A 6000-nucleotide genomic window follows, 5' to 3' on the forward strand; every position below is an offset into this window, starting at 1 on the left:
TGATAGAACCTAGAGCATGTCTGGTTATTTTGGTTACTAATGGGCAATGAACTCCCTTCCCCAAGCTAACCACAGAAAAGCTTGGAGCTCTTTCCTGGCATCTTATTACTATTTGATAACATATCAGATTCATCATAACTGAACAATCCTTTTCTATTTGCATTCTAGTAGCTTACGCTGGTCAGAATTTCACTGATCATTGTTAGTCAATTCTGTGGGTTCTTTTAGGAGTTCCTTACTTCCTGGCTTGATGAAGCTTAATGACCACTAAAAGATTCAGCCATCTCATAATTAACATCCCTTTCTAGGTCAATAGTGAAAAAAAAAACACATGTCCCAAGACAAAGCCTATGTGTAGGGCACTCACTATTAACCTCTTTAAGGACTGGAAATTAGCCATTAATTCTGTTTTTGCTTCCTATACTTAAGTTATAATTCACAGCTAAATTCAGTTCAAGCCCTTTTACCATGTTCAGACTATGTCCTGAAACAATTTGAATACATTATCATTGCAGTGAGGCAACATCTTCATTTTACAGATTACCCTGGCTTATTATGGTAGAGAAGCACTCTTTAAAACAGAAAGGAAAACCACCAAAGTGGTTCTAACCTTTACTGATGAAAACTTACATCATTATGTCATGCCAAGTAGCCTTGTGTTCTAACCTAGGTAGAGATGGTTCAGCTTCTCAATCTGAAGTTGCATGTATTGATGCAACTATGCAGCTGTTTTGGTGGATGTCTTAGACAAGATCCTAAAAGCTGAAGTTGTCTGCTCTGTATGAAAGTTTTCCCCTAGCTTATACTTAGACTACTATGACCACATAACTTTCTCTTTACAATTTTGTGTAAAATAAAATGCTTCTTAGATTTTCAACTAAGTATTACTATTTAATATTTATTTTTAAAAAGCTCTTTGTAAAAATAATTAATTCTTTGCTTAGTTTAGTTCGTTCGCTCCTTGGAAGCTAATACTCCCCATTGGAGGAAGTACATGCTATGATATGGAAAAAAATAGTAATAAAGAACATGAAAAGTCTGCTAACAGATGAGTAAAACCAAGTGCTGGCATTATGCCTGCTCAGAAGGGTTAGGATAGGTCAGTTATTTTGGTGCATGATTTACCTCAGAACTTGGCAAGTTATTGAGTGTTGTTTTTATCGTCGCTGGAAACACTATTACTCAGCATAGCATTAGTATCAATTACATTATATTGCTCAAACTCAGGACTGCCTTGTGGATGTAATGTGGGATCATGCAGTCATCTTCACTATTTAGGTATGCCTAGGCAGTGCAAACTCAGAATGTGGGGTTACAAGGGGGTATTTTCATTCTGCTTCTATTGGAGTCTCATTTCATATCCTAGACAGTTGTAAAGAATTACATGAGAAATAGTTTAATTCTTGTACCCACAATTCTTTGGTCATTGTAATCTATGTTTGTGCTTCATGAAAAACTCATGTCCTCAAACACACTATCCTTACCACTTCTCTGATGTGATATTTGTAGGCAAAAGATTAGCTGGTCATCTAAGGAAGATGAGTCACTGAGCCAATTAACATAATTACATAGCCACTTGTTTGTTCTTAAGTAGACTGAAGCAAAAATGTTTTAACCATAGATAGTTGACCATGACTTTAAAGATAAATAGCGCATAATTGATAACTGCTCTAAAAACTTTTGATAACCGAACATTAGTTTAAATCTCTTAAAGAGACTTCTTCTGTTAGTTGTGATTTTGGTGTTTTTCTTGGTCCACATGAATTATGCTATATTCCCTGAAACACTAGACTAATTTGCATAGACTGCAGTGATATGTTATTTATTGTTTGAGCAGAGTTAATCCGCTGCAGGCTCTTCTGCTGTTAAATACAGCCAACAAGCAGCTTATGAGTCATGACTTTGGCAGATACTTCTGCTTTTTATACAAATAGGAATGTTATTGACTAGCTCCCACATTATTTGTATGAACAAACAGCAGTATCTGTATCCTAATAATTTTTGTAACATTTGTATGAAGTCCATATTTTAGCAAACAATATTTAAGTGAACTCTGTAATAAGCTTTTGTTTTAAAGGTTTGGCAAAAACACTTTTTGAAGTGCGGTCATTCTGGAGTATAACAATAAGTAAACTCGGAAACATGTGGCGCTGTATCTGTGCTTGATTAGTAATTAAGCTTTCAAGTGTTCATGAAACTAATTTCCCATACAGAGCAGTAGTTAAGTGCAAATTACTAGATAAACTCACTATTTGGAGCCAAAACTGTATCTACATATGATTATTAATGGTAGTCTCTATAGCATTTATGAAAGTGATTTCCATTTTATAGCAGTAGTTTAGAATAAAGTACACTGTAAACTCATTTATATTTGTAAAGAAAAGTATATCTACACATGAATATTAATTATGCTCTCTATAGAGGTTCTGAAAGTAATTTCCCTTTATGGCAGTAGTTTAGGGAAAATTAACATTTTAATCATTTGCATGTCAGTTATTACTTCATCTCATGCTACAATATCTTGTGCTGCTGCCCAAATAATGGGCAAAACTGAAATTGTGAAGTGTTAGATGTGCTTAAATTAACTGTGTGTTTTGAAAAGCACAAGTAAACAGTTCAGTTTTGTTTAATTTCTAGTTTTTCATTCCTATAAAGGCCATGTTTCATATGAACTACATAGGAATTGTCCTATCAGATGATAGAACCATATAGTGCAGTGTCCAGTGTCTTATAGTGGTCAGCGCCAGATAACTAAAAGAAAGATGCAAGACCAGTTATGAAGTATCTGCTACCAAAGCAAATTTCTTCCTAACATTTTTTTCTGTTCAATTGGAGGTACACCTATTGCTTAGAACTGGAAGGGACCTTGAAAGATCATTGAGTCCAGCCCCCTGCCTTCACTAGCAAGACCAAATACTGATTTTTGCCCCAGATCCCTAAGTGACCCTTTTAAGGATTGAGCTCATAAACCTAGGTTTAGCAGACCACTGCTCAAACCACTGAGCTATCCCTCCCCCGTTATCATTAAAGGATTGCTTTATGAAGGGAAATAAAGTCTACAGACATTTTATACCTAATGTAACAGTATGTTGTCATAATCCAATTTAAATCTTACTATACTCTTGGCCCCAGTGATACCTTGCAGCAATGTGCTCCACAGATGAACTACTCAAATTTTGTGTGCATATATTTTGGTAGGGGTGGGGATATTTCAGTTGTAATCTCGCTGCCTTTTGAATTCTATTCCACATCCTCCTGAGTGGATATATAGAGAAGATAAGTTGGCTACTCCTATCACTCATCACAAACTGTCCTTAAACTGCTAAATGGAGAGATGACAAGTAAGAATCTGAGTCAGACTATTAAAAATCCTTCATTCGACAAAGATTTTCGCTTAAGTTTGGACACTTAACCTCTCCATCTCTTTCTCTCATTAAAATGAGTATAAAACAACTTCACAATAAATGTTTTTACAAAGCTTTTAAGATGAAACTTACTAAGTGTTAAGTAACTGTGTAATAATAATCCTGACTAAAATGTACAAGCACCAATGAATTTCTTCCAATGTATTTAACTTATATTTCTGGATACTGTAAGTTTCTTTTCTAAAGGATTAATATCCTTATCAGAGCCCTGAGACAATCTATATTTCCCCTCCCATTCCATTCTTGTATCACTGTGTTTTGTAAAGCATTGGTCCAGCCTCAGACTATCTATGGTAACCTGCTTCATAGACTGTCAGCATTGCTGATTAATTAGCTAGCATTTAAAGAGGTTACTGCTGAGCAGAGCACTTTCTGTTCCTTGCCTTTCTGCTAGCCAGGGAGTGTATGCACTACTTCCCCTACCAGCCTTAAGCAAGAGATCAGGATTTATGTAACCTTGTTATTTATGACACTGCAAAATTCTACTATTAGTTACCTTAATGGCTGCATGATTTATGTAATTATAATGGCCTTTGCCATCATTTTCATATACTATATTTTGTAATTAAATGTTAGAAGGATAGTGGATTTAACAAAGGAGCCAGTAGGATATTGCATTCCCATAATCTCATTAATGTTAATACATGAGATTAAATACTTTTATCTTGTTTGGAAATTAATGAGGAGTTCACTTAAAATGATGCACAGCAGGCAGGATGTGCGCTAATCTGGTTTTAGTGGCATGAGTAGGAGAATACTGGAGCTACTTTTTTGGATGTTAAATAGTCTTCCAGTTGAAAAGGGAATAAATGAGCTTGATTACTAAAATCTAGTCACAGTTAGGTAGAAACTGAGTCTAATTCTTAAATTAAGTGAATTAACATTTGCACAGAATGCATTCTCCCTTCATTTTGCACAGCATATACAGTTTTTATTCATACAGTGACTTAAATAACACCATGTAAATAATCATGTTTCAAGAAAACCTAATGTCAACATCTGAGACACAGTATTTAAATAACACACATTTGACTGTAGAATAGAGTAGGTGAAATTTTTTGAATAGTTTATTCGCTGAAAAACAACGCTGCAGGTCAACAAAACTATTGGTGAATTTGACACATTTTGCTGCATAGTTTCAGCCAAAAGAAGCGCTTTTCAGCCTAAATTTACAAGGGGGCTTAGGTGACATTCAAAAAACTACATGAGAAGAAGCTAATGTTGCTACTGTTGTCTGTTGTGCACAAGCCAAACCAATAACCTGCAATATAAGTAATCTGGGTTCAAGTCTCCACTCTGCTGACATGGACTCAGGCATGTGAATTCAGTTTTCCCAAGTTGCAGGTGAGTGTCCTACCCACAAGGCAATAGGGTATTCTAGGCCAGGTCTTTCTTGGAATCTTTCTTGTTGAAGCTGTTACACTTTTCATAAGTACTTAACTATTCAGTTGGCTAGAGAGAGAGAGAGCATGAATGGGAATGACTCTATACTCAGATGGTTAGGGGACTTAATTAGACAGAGAACACTTGGGTTCCTCTCCATGGACCAATGAATTCTTTGTATAAAGGGGAACAACTTCAACAGGAGAGACTGAGAAACTTGTTCCAGAATATGCTTAGTCCGGTGATTAGGGGACTTAGTCTGCAATGTGGTAAATCAAGGTTTAACTCCCTGCTCCTGTCATGGTATAATTCCCCATTCTGAAACTTAGCGTCCAAAAGATGGGGTACCAGCATGAATTCCTCTAAACTCAATTACCAGCTCAGTACTTGTAGTGCTGCCACCAACCAGGAATTCCAGTGTCTGGTACACTCCGGTCCACCGCCTCAATACCTTGCCCGGGGACCCCCAAGACCCAGTCCCTCTGGATCTTAACACAAGGAAAGTAAACCCTTTCCCTCACTGTTGCCTCCCCCAGGCTTCCCCTCCCTGGGTTACCCTGGAAGATTACTGTGATTCAAACTCCTTGAATGTTAAAACAGAGAGGAAAATCCACCTTCCCCCCCTCCTTCTCTCTCCCCCTCCCAGACTCTCCCTGAGAGAGAAAGGAATCCTAACACAGAGAGAAAATAACCTCTCTCTCCCCCTTCCCTCATTTCTCCCCACCAATTCCCTGGTGGATCCAGACCCAGTCCCCTGAGGTCTCACCAGAATAAAAAAACAATCAGGTTCTTAAACAAGAAAAGCTTTTAATTAAAGAGGGAAAAAACAATAAAAATTATCTTTGTTAATTTAAGATGGAATATGTTACAGGGTCTTTCAGCTATAGATACTGGGAATACACTCCCAGCCTAAATATACAAATACAAATAAAAATCCTTTCAGCAAAATACAAATTTGAACTCCTTCCAGCCAAATACATATTTGCAAATAAAGAAAACAAACATAAGCCTAACTCGCCTTATCACCTAGTACTTACTATTTTGAATCTACAAGAACCTGTATCAGGGAAATTGGAGAGAAACCTGGTTGCATGTCTGGTCACTCTCAGAACCCGAGAGAACAATAACCAAAGACTAACAGCACACACACAAACTTCCCTCCCTCAAGATTTGAAAGTATCCTGTCCCCTGA

Source organism: Gopherus evgoodei, chromosome 9, assembly GCF_007399415.2.
Source record: "Gopherus evgoodei ecotype Sinaloan lineage chromosome 9, rGopEvg1_v1.p, whole genome shotgun sequence".
Classification (NCBI taxonomy): Eukaryota; Metazoa; Chordata; order Testudines; family Testudinidae; genus Gopherus; species Gopherus evgoodei.